The 12,383-nt window shown below is 30.3% G+C and overlaps 1 long non-coding RNA gene across 1 annotated transcript; it reads left to right on the top strand.

Annotated features, from left to right (window-relative positions):
• Positions 1-7,538: 7,538 nt before the first annotated feature.
• On the top strand, positions 7,539-10,644 carry LOC107846876. Its single transcript, XR_001667205.2, has 2 exons — positions 7,539-8,047; positions 10,366-10,644. It is a non-coding gene; the product is annotated as an uncharacterized LOC107846876 (long non-coding RNA).
• The last annotated feature ends 1,739 nt before the right edge of the window (positions 10,645-12,383 follow it).

The raw sequence follows: 12,383 nt of genomic DNA, 5'->3' as shown, positions 1-12,383 counted from the left end.
CCATAGGCCAATATTCAGCTCTCAACTCCACCACCAATTTCCAAACCGTTCCCCTATGGCCTACTCCTCCTGCTTGAGCACCACGTATCCTTTAACTAATTAATTTCGTAGGACATTCATTTTGCAATTTTCCAAAATGTTATAATATACGATTTCATATTTTGTTGACGACTTTCATAACTTTCTACAACTCACATTAAACTCCTAAATAAGTATTTTTTTAATGTCTTTATTTTTAAATAAGTGTTTGTTTAAGCCTTCAATAATAAACAGATATTTGTCTTTATTTATCTAAAATGTAATCGATGTAAACTTGAAACGAAATAAATTTAATAATTAGGAATAAGTTGGTTAAATTACCTTGTATTTTATCCTCCCTCCATCTCATATTAGCTGAACACTTATCATTTATGCGGTGGTTAAAAAATCATTAATGAAATAATCAATTTCACTATTATACTCTTCATCCATATTAATGGACGTAATGATAATTTGTTTACACTTTTATAAAATTTATTAATTGTAGGGGCATAATAGAAAATTTTTTAATTATTTTTATCTTAATTTAATAAGCGATCAATTAATTTGAGACATTTATCTTTAGTACAAAAAAGGGCCTAAAATGTCTTTCACCTATTGAAAATGGTGCAAAAATATCCTTCATCCATCTATTGAGTCTGAAATGCTCTTTCCATCTATCTATTGGGTCAAAATTGCCCTTTTATTTAACGGATCAACTTAACCTCACTTTATTAATGAGGTATCTTTTTTTTATTAGTCAATTAATTATTAATTAAAATAATTAATTTTTCAAATTAACCTTTTGTTTAGAGTTTTCTGCTATCACTAGAATAACACCACAAAATTTGTGACAGTAGCAATATTGTTCCCAATCCAAAAACGTAGGCACGCAGGTTAATTTTCCTACTGGCTCTCGCATTTTTGTGGCAGAATTATAGTCAGACAGATCACCCTCAGTCTCAGCAACTTAAGTTAGTTTTCTGGCTATTCACAATATTTTCAACGGAAGGCAAACTCAACGACAAAAAATTGCATCTACATGATATAGGACTATACTTTGACCAAATGATCGCATAGATAAGAGGCTGAAAAATATTTGATAGTCTTCTGTCATTGTTAAAAGGGATCAATCAGATTGGAATGAGTATTTGACCCTCAATCTGTTACTGGCTGCTAATAAGTCATTGATTAGCGAATTAGGATTATCAGGAAACAAAAGATGGCATAATAACACAATGGAAGACACACAGAGAAAAAAGTGATGTTTTACTGAATCTCAAGCGAGTGTTGAAAACATTTGCGTTAGTTTCTAATTCAATTTAAGCTTCACTAATTCAAGATTGAACCAAAGACTATCAACGACAAACTAAAGCTAACCATTGGACAAAACACTTTAATTACTCCTGCAGTCTAAGAACTTCAAGAGTGTGACGTTACTCCAGCAATCTATTCCATTGATTGAGAAATTACGGAGAAAAGAGAGAAAAGAATAGATGCCCGATGATGAATTGATCAACGGATTAAGGTGGATAGTGGTGGGTCGGGTTATTAGGCCTAACAGATTGGGGCGGGTAGTAGTGGGTCGGGTTATAGGACTTAGATGGGTTGGGATTTTATTTGAAAAATTAATTACTTTAAGTAATAATTAATTGATCAATAAAAAAAAAATACCTCATTAATAAAGTGGGATCAAGTTGATCGGTTAAATGGAAGGGCAATTTTGGCCCAATAGGTAGACGAAAAGGGTATTTCAGACCCAATAAGTGGATGAAGGGTATTTTGGCACCATTTTCAATAGGTGAAGGGCATTTTAGGTCCTTTTCATTTTTTGTAAGATGATCAATTAATATGAGACGAAGGGAGTGTGAGTTACTCATTAGTTAAAGAATGTGTACATTCCAAAAACCACACTTCTTTAAGAATGAAGAGAATACGTAGAATATAGGAGGAAGGCTCAAATTTAATACTCCAATATGTTTAATTTAAAACACAGACCAGACTAAAACTAGCATCTTGGGGTCGTTTGGTAAAGTGTATTGAAAAAAAATAATATATGCATTAGTTAATGTGTATTACTATCACCTTGTTTGGTACATATTTTTTAGCCTACGTATAACTAACACAAACATTATTTAGATAGACACTCTATTGTGTATTGAGGGGTATATTCCTAATACCTCAAAATCTATGATATTAGTGATGCAATGAATCACAATACATGTATTATCACGATTAAAGGCACATCCCTTCAAATTTTCTCCACATTCTTTCCACCATATATAAGGAGGATATTTTTATAAAAAAATATATATTTAAAATTTTTTTTATACTATTCATGTATTTTTAATACACCAAACCAAATACTGCATAAGAATAATGTAAGCATAACTAACGCAAGTATAGCTAACACATGCATTATTAATATATATAAGCATTCTAATACACCATTTTTTGCATTCTTCTTATACGCTCTACCAAACAGATCTCTATCGTTTGTATATACACTAGACATCAAAGACCCGTGCATATATATTATTTTTTGTCTTAATTTATGCGACACAAATATAATTTAGATCATTAATCATTAAAATAATTTAAATTTTTAATTATTGTGATTTACAATATTTCTTCTATTCCAATTTAAGTGATACTGATATAAGTTCGAGAGTCAATCGAATATTTTATATCTTTTATATTTTTAAGTTGTTAAATATGTGATTTATAATGATTTTAGCATAATTTTTTATTAAGATATTAATATTATTATTTTTTTATTACTTAAATGACTTATACTGATTCATTAGAAGTGATATAGTAAAATTATGATTGAAATAAAATGTCAACAATCAATTTGTCATTTTATATTCAATTTATTATTTTAATTAAATATTATTAATTTTTGTATACTTAGATAACTTATGATTAAGTAAGGGTAATATAGTAAAACTACGATTGAAATAAAATGTTAACAATTAATTTATTATTTTATATTTAATTTATTATTTTTATTAACTATTATTAATTTTTTTATACTTAAATGATTATAATGATTAATTAGGGGTAATATAATAAAATTATAATTGAAACAGCTGAATTAGACAGCGTAAGCAAACATGTCGAACAACTGCATGCTTATCCCCTAAGTAAGTAGAACATACATATATAGAGTGAGAGAAAGCAAAGAAGTAGGTGCTTTGACATAGGAGTTTGAAATAAACCTATACTCTATATAATATAGGCATATAAACTTCGTCGTAGTATATTGATTGTTTTTCAGTTTCAGTAATTATTTGTGAATAGTAATATAGCTCGGTCTTTTTAAAAATATTTGTAAATATATATTGAATTCTTTAAAAATAATGTATATTTAAAGAATTTGTCCAAAATATGGCAACGACAATAAAAAATTCGCACAACTTAAGTGAATAGCCACACGGACAGCAATCTAAATTCTTAAGCAACCTTCGTAAGACAAGTTTTTGACATTTAGACTCTGAATAATTTCAGAAGTCCGGGCGTTGATTTTGGTGGTTTTGATTTTGGATCATTAGATAAAGCTTCGGATTTAAAGTTTATTCATTTGGTATTATAGTCTTTTGAAAAATTGTTTCCTATATTAATAATTTGCATATATCGAATGAATCATCTTAAAGCAAATATATAATTTGGATCAAAGTTAGTGATTGACCTACATATAATTAGAGGTGCGCATTGTATGGTATTGAAAATTTCAGAGTAATTTTGAAGTTTAAAATATTATATCATTGTCATATCAAATTAAGTCAATATGATTCGATATATTTAAGTTAATGGGTAGCTATAGTTTGTTGATTTCATCGTACGTTTTATCATATAATAGAGAAGTATGACTTTGATTTTTCAAGAAACTTCTCAATTATATCATACCAATACCTCAAACGTGAAAAAACATTCAAAAGAAAGTACAAGTGATTTTCTTCGTTAATCAATTTCACAGAAAAGATCTTTCAACCAAGATACAGTAATCGAAGTTAATTACTACATTTAGACCATTAGTTTCTTTACTCCGGGGAGAAGCTACCTTGTCCGAGAGGTGTCAACCGACACTACTGAAAAAAGAGGCTATGACGACAATTCTCCTACCGTCCTCATAGACACTACAACCGTCCCCATAGATATATGGCGACGGTTGCCACACTCTATACAACTGAAGGCGTTACATTAGGTCTAATGCTATGGTTTCTTGCGACAGTTACCGAAACGGTCCCTATATCATGACCTTTAGTGACAGTTTTTATATTGACTATATGACGATGGTTATCAAGCTGTTGGGATGGTTCCAAACCATCCCTATATTCACGTTAAAATATGATATTACGATGGTTAGTGGTCTATTGAGACGGTTGTGAACCGACCCTATATATAAGCTACACTACAAAAAATGGATTTAACTGCGGGAATTTTTTTTTTGAGGGGGGAGGCTTATTTTAACCCCCGTAAAATTATATGAATTGCGGGGGTTAAAAACTTACCGCTAAAATTTATAAATTTGTGGGGGGTTTTAATCTCCGATGATATCCATCAAATATATTTGCGGGGGGTTTTTAACCCCCGATATCCATCGAATATATTTGCGGGGGGGGGGGGGGGGGGGTTAACCCCCGATATCCATCGAATATATTTGCGGGAGTTAAAACCGCCCTCTATCCATCGAAAAAAATAACGCCTAAACTTGACTCCTTTTTACATAAAAAAAAATATTTAATATTTTTTGCCCCGAAAATATGCCACGCTATTTTTTTCCAAAACCACTACTTAAAAAAGATCAAAAAGCTACGCATAAAAAAGCGACAAATTGTGTCGCTATTAAAAAGCAATGAGAAAAGCGACATTGTCCGTTGCTTTGTTAGTTTAATTTTAATTTTAATTTATTTTTTATTTAAATCGACGCTCAACGTCTTAATATCCGTCGCTTTTTTTGTGGATTATTGTGCCAACTAATTAACAAATATTTTATATTTTTTAAAATAAATGTGACGGATGGCGTCGTTATTTATTTAAAAATAATACTAATAAAATTTTAAAATGTGATGTTGTCCGTTGATTTTTAAATTAAATTTTTATTTTTATTAAAATCGACGGACAACGTTCCTTTAATTTTTTATTTTTAAAATATTAATTATAGAAAAGCGATGTTATCTGTTGTAATTTTTAATTATTTTTATTTTTTCTGTATTTTTAATAAAAGCGACAGACAGTGTCGCTTTTGTTAAAAATAAATAAAAATTAACTTTATGATAAAAAGTGGCGTTGTCCGTTGGTTTTAAATTTAATTTTTATTTTTATTAAAATCGACGGACAACGTCGCTATAGTTTTTTATTTTAAAAATATTAATTATAGAAAAGCGACGCTATCCGTCGGATTTTTTGATTATTTTCTTATTTTAATGTATTGTTTACAAAAAGCGACGGACAATGCCGCTTTTGTTGAAAATAGATAAAAATTAACTTTATGAAAACGACATTCTCCGTCGATATTTAATATTTTTAATTTACTGTTAAATAAATAATTTTATTTTTAAAAAAATTAAATGTATTCAATTATATATTAAATAATACATTGATATCATACAATCAATTGATCAAGGTAATAATATACGGTTGAAGTTACAATATAATGATATAAGCTAAATTAAATGATAATTTATCAGAGCATATATGAAATAGGTTGTATTACGAGGTAATATACCTGATTATGTGATGTATATAGTACATATTTTGAAGTTGATGATAGTCAATCATATATCTCTCTATGTGTGTGTGTATGTATGTATGTATATATACATATCTCTCGTGTAGTGGTGTACATAGTAGTCAAAGCTAGCTAATTGAATCTATATATTCAAATATTTTGATAATACGTCAACATCGTATGATTGAGGTAATAATACACTATTGAAGTTATAATAATGAAGCTAATTAACCAATATTTCATCATATGGTCTTTCAAGTACTTTTAGTAAATGTTTCGGTACTATTTCCTTATTGATCAAACAGCTAGTACATCCGGAATCTACTAATGTTAAAGTTTCTATCCACATCTTTTATTTTAATTTTTACTAATACTTTTATGGTAGAGAATTCTTTATCTTCGCTGCATATTAGACTAGTGTCATTATCTTTCAAATTCATAAGTTCTGCCTCCAATTTTTCTAAATGTATAGCTTTTTGTGTATCTGATTCTTCTATAGCGATTCATAAACTCGCTCTCTGTTTCTATATTACTCTCTATTTCGCCATCGTCTAAATTTCTTTTAGTTGCGTAACTATAATCTGTAAATCTAACTGAAGTTTCTCCTTTACTTGTAGTATATAATAGATGAGAGTCTAGTGTAAATCTAACTGAAGTTTCTCCTTTACTTGTAGTATATAATAGATGAGAGTTTGGTGTAAGAATTTTTGGTTTAGTAAATTTGTTTAAATTTCATTCTAAACCTGCATATATTTCTGGGTTTATTTTTATTGGTTTTATTAAACTTATGCCTTTATTTTCCATTATTTCAACTACATCATTTACCTTTAGTTTAAATTTAGTATTACTACTTAAAGTTAATTTGCCAATAAACCCTATGCACATTAATAAATTATTGCTAATATTCATTTCTTCATACCCTTTAGTTTGGATTTCTATTTTAATATTTTTTCCAAATTCTTTCAAGTTCAATAAGAAATCTGGACTTATATAAAATATTCTTCCATTATTTGTCATATCTACTTCAGTTAATCCTATTATTAATTTTTTAATGTCTGACCATCTATCATCATATATTGCTATTAATACTTTGGATCCTAAATTTTTCTAGTTAGACCTTTTATTTCTATAACAATTAAACCTATATGCATCAGTATCATTTTATTATTTTTATATGTATATATATATATATATATATATATAATACCGTATTCAAAAATTAATTAATCAAAAATTGATTATAGTATACGAAATGCATTGAAATTATTATGCGATTGACATCATTAACTTTATTTACTTAATTTATTTATAATTTATTTAAAATAATAATTTTATTTATTTTTGAATATTAATTTTATATAGTTACTATATTTATTAAATATCAATCTAATTCAATTCAATTTTCCTACTTTATTTAAATTCTAGCCATTTTATACTCAATTTGTGTCAACGAGTTTAATTTGACTCAATTGAAATCTCCAATTCAATCTTTTTTAAACCCAATTTATAATTTCAATTTGACTTATCTCTTCAATTCTAATCTCAGTCATTCATCATATTTGATCAACATTCAATATTAAATCAATTTTCACTAATTTAGCATGATTTTATTCAATTTATTACAATTCTAGTTTAAATTGTGTTTAATTGAACTCAATTTCAATTTCCATTTAAATTTAGACCAAATTTTTAACCTTTAGATCTCAACCGTTGATCAATTGGTCTAACGGCCGGATCAAATCCTTGCCCTCTTTCCTTTTAAACCAAAAATAAAACCCTAATACCTCACTTTTTGCCAATGAATCAGCCGCCCCTCGGCCCACCTCTCTCTACAACTCCACCTTTCTCTGTCTTTGTCCGTCCCCCCCCCCCCCTCCCCCCCGTCCCATAAACTGACCACCGGCGACGGACCATCAAACGCCTCGCCGCTGCCGCTCTTTCCCCTTTCCCCCGTTCTCTTTCTCTTTCTATTTGGTCTACTTGTCACCGATAAGACCACCATCGAAAATAGCTCACCGGCAAACTCCTTCAACCTCTTCTGCCGCTGCCAATTTCCGTCCTGCCTAACCATCGGCGACCTCCCTTATGATAATCAAAATTAAATTTTTAATGTTTGTTGCTGCAGACTGTTAACAATTCTACATACAAGGAGGGGTCTTACTTGATCACCAGTTTCAAACAATAGAATTATCTATTTTGATTGTTTGCCTATTTGGCATTGAACAGCTTCTCCAATGCTAGGCTTGGGCAAGACAAGAACTCAAACTAGGTCTAGCAGATCTCTCTCTCTAGGAGGTGAATTATGTTCTGTGGAACGGCTTTTTTTTTTTTGCTATTTACATTATGTTGATTGGTCAGTTGTTAATGGCACTTGGTACAATTGTTTATTACCTAAATGCTTACTATTTGGATAGTTCTGTAATTTAGATAGTTTTGTTTGATTAAACCATGGAAGTATTATTATCTTGGCAGTTGATGCCAATGTAAAGCTGTTCAATTTTGGTCCTCGGATATATTTCTGCTGATTTAACCAATGTGGTCAACTGTCTTTTTCCCCCCTATACGTATTGTGAATAGTACTTGTATTTTATGGTCTAAACAACTACTTGAAATTGATTTAGTGTTTTCATGACTTGAAAATGGTTAAGTTTAGTCACTTGAAATGTGAATTAGAGAGTTGAAAATGGTAAGTGTAGTGTTTTGAAATGTGTACTAGTGACTTCAAAATGATCAATTATAGTCACTTGAGAAGTGGATTAGCGACTTGGAAATGGTTTAGGTAGTTACTTGAAAGGTGAACTTGTGTTTTGAAATTAGTAAAGTGTAATCCCTTGAAAATGTGAATTCATGGCTTGAAATTGGTTTAGTGTTGACACTTGTAATGTAAATTCATGACTTGAACATGGTTAGGTTTAGTCGCTTGAATTGTGAATTGGAGAGTTGAAAATGGTTTAGTGTAGTTACTTGAAAGGTGAACTAGTGACTTCAAATGATCAAGTGTAGTCACTTGAGAAGTGGATTAGCGACTTGAAAATAATTTTGTGTAGTTACTTGAAAGGTGAACTTGTGTTTTGAAATTAGTAAAGTGTAGACACTTGAAAATGTGAATTCATGAGTTGAAATTGATTTAGTGTTGGCACTTGAAATGTGAATTCATGACTTGAACATGGTTAGGTTTAGTCATTTGAAATGTGAATTAGAGAGTTGAAAATGGTTAAGTGTAGTGTTTTGAAAATGGTGAAGTATAGTGACTTGAAATGTCAATTAGCTATTTGAAAATGGTAAGTGTAGTGTTTTGAAATGTATACTAGTGACTTCAAAATGATCAATTATAGTCACTTGAGAAGTGGATTAGCGACTTGAAAATGGTTTAGGTAGTTACTTGAAAGGTGAACTTGTGTTTTGAAATTAGTAAAGTGTAAACACTTGAAAATGTGAATTCATGAGTTGAAATTGGTTTAGTGTTGATACTTGTAATGTGAATTCATGACTTGAACATGGTTAGGTTTAGTCGCTTGAATTGTGAATTGGAGAGTTGAAAATGGTTTAGTGTAATTACTTGAAAGGTGAACTAGTGACTTCAAAATGATCAAGTGTAGTCACTTGAGAAGTGGCTTAGCGACTTGAAAATAATTTTGTGTCCTTGCTTGAAAGGTGAACTTGTGTTTTGAAATTAGTAAAGTGTAAACACTTGAAAATGTGAATTCATGAGTTGAAATTGATTTAGTGTTGACACTTGAAATGTGAATTCATGACTTGAACATGGTTAGGTTTAGTCATTTGAAATGTGAATTAGAGAGTTGAAAATGGTGAAGTATAGTGACTTGAAATGTCAATTAGCTATTTGAACATGGTTTGAGTGTAGTGACTTGAAATGTGAATAAGTTATTTGAAAATTATTAAGTGTAGTGACTTGAAAATGATTAAGGGTAGTTACTTGAAATTGCAAACTTGTGACTTGAAAACGGTTAAGTGTAGTTACTTGAAATTGTGAACTAGTGACTAGAAAATAGTTAAGTGTAGTTACTTAAAATGTGAATTAGTTACTTGAAAGTGGTTAAGTATAGTGACTTGAAATGAATGATTAAGTGTAGTGACTTGAAAATGATTAAGTATAGTTATTTGAAACGTGAAGTAGTTACTTGAAAGTTGTTAAGAATAGTGACTTGAAAAATAAATTAATTATTTGAAAATGTTTAAGTGTAGTGACTTGCAATGCGAATTAGTTATTTAAAAATGTTTAAGTCTAGTGATTGAAATGTCTACTAGTTATTTAAAAATGGTTAAGTGTAGTGACTTGAAATGTGTACGAGTGGCTTGAAAATGGTTAAGTGTAGTTACTTCAAAATGGTTAAGTACAGTGACTTGAAATTTCAATTAGCTATTTAAAAATGGTTCGAGTGTAGTGACTTGAAATGTGTACTAGTGAATAAGTTATTTGAAAATTTTGAAGTGTAGTGACTTGAAAAAGATTAAGTGTAGTTACTTGAAATTGCGAATTTGTGATTGATCTATTTATATTTATCATGAAGTTTTAGTTGTACGCAAATATAAATGTAATAAGGACTGAAAGTTTATCTGATTGATTTTTATACTTTGCATTTTTTATGTAGCCAAGTGATGCGGCTAGTGGATCCATTTCTCCCATGGATGCAAGGAAACCACGTGATGATAGTGATCCTAATGACACTCGTAATTTTGTTGTAAATTATCTTGAATATTCAATTATGATGATGTAATTGTGTGGTTGGAGAGAATCTTAGAATATTGAAGGTTTTGTGTTTAAAGATATTAGTTAATGTTGAAAATTTGGAGTTTGAAGATGCTAATGTTGAAAATTTAATTTTGAAGTTTAATGTTCAATGCATTTTTGAGATGCTTGTGAATTACAATGTTTAATTCGTCATTTTGTGTTAATGATGTATGAATTAAATAAATATTAGATTGTAGGATATGCCTAAAGGAACAATTAAATTTGAGCTAAAATTAGAATTTATAATTTGTTATTGAAAATTGATGGGTTCCACTATTTAAAAAGAAAAAAGATTTACGAAGGTTTTAAACTGCCATAAATTTTAAATAAAAATTTATTATAAAAAAAGTTAAATTTAAAATAACGGAGGTCTCGATCGCTGTAAAATAACCTCTGCAAATTAATTATGGGGGTTGAAAAAAAATTGCTGCAAATTATTTGTGACGGCTCGCATTGTGGAAGTTTTAGAAACCGCTGAAATCATAATTTGCGGGGGTTCAAAACCTCCGCAAACCTTAAAATTAACCCCACAATTTGACCCATTTTTTATAGTGTTTCTTCATTCATCATTTTTTCTCACAAGAATAAGGTGAATTGGGTGAAACTTGGTGATGAGAACACTAGCTAATTTTATACAGAAATTAAGAAGAGGAAATTAAAGCATCCAACTACTCAAGTTAGAAATGTTAAAAGAAAAATGGAGTATGATCTACCAAAAGTTGATGCAATTTATGCGGACTAATATGTGAGCTCATTGGGATAGAAGAAAGCATGAGGAATATACCAGCTAATTCATATATTATGCAGTAGGGTAAGCACTTAGCCCTGTGCATCATATGAACCTGCTGAAGGAGTTCACTAAAAAGATGTTAAGGAAGCCTAATTTGGGATTGCAAACACTAAAAGCCTAAGACTTGTGGATATAGAAGTGCATTTTTTAAAGTAACTCAGGACATATTCGGTGAGGACATTGCAGAGGCAGTCCTAGACTTCTTTAGTAATAGCAAACTTTTTGAACAAGTTAATGCTACAATTATTGTTCTTATTCCTAAAGTTGATTGTCCTAAGATACTTTCAGAAAAACACGACGATACAAAGCACCACAGTTAGTACTAGGTAACATCGGATGAGCATAACACACAGATACTTACAGTAAAATATGATGATACGCAGCACCACAGAATAACCAAATTCGGCCAAATTACACTAGCTTTCAGTCAAACCCATTTATAGATTCCATCTGTAATAAGTAACAACAACATAACCTAGAGAAAAACTAGCAGCATAATCTTCAAAAAGCTAAATTCACAAAAATGAACCAGGGGAAGAACAATAAAGAAGTAAACTACAAGACCAATTGCCACCAATAACCATCCAATACAGTCCCAACAACAACAACAACAACAACCATATCAGCCACCAAATGAACTGGAGTACGATTCAGGAATTCAAACACTAACCTTGACTGTTTTGACTGTTTCTCCCTATAGCTGCAAGTGTAGAGGTAGATTCTCTTGGCGAAGAAATAGACAATACTCGCTAGCATCTTAGGATCAATTAATCCTGCATTTTGAAGTTGAGCAATTACATCTACAATAACTTCTTGTCGAATGGTTCTCTTTTGTTCCTCGATTCGATCCTTCATTTTTACATCCTTTCTTGCATTTATTGCACGACATCATTAGTGGCATTTAAAGTTGGTTCAGAAGTGCTATTTATTCTTTTCAAGGAAGCTTTTGTAACCCCGGTTCCATACAATCTTACACGTCCCGAATGTTTAGGACCCATGACTGCTGAAAATGCATCAATAGACTAATCATTTGCACCCTGTTGCGTTTTAATTTCCTCTATTCCAGCCTAATATATCATATTCAAAAG

This window comes from Capsicum annuum, chromosome 11, assembly GCF_002878395.1.
Source record: "Capsicum annuum cultivar UCD-10X-F1 chromosome 11, UCD10Xv1.1, whole genome shotgun sequence".
Lineage (NCBI taxonomy): Eukaryota > Viridiplantae > Streptophyta > Magnoliopsida > Solanales > Solanaceae > Capsicum > Capsicum annuum.
The sequence above is the reverse complement of the archived record's forward strand: the minus strand, read 5'-3'. Positions and strand labels throughout refer to the sequence as shown.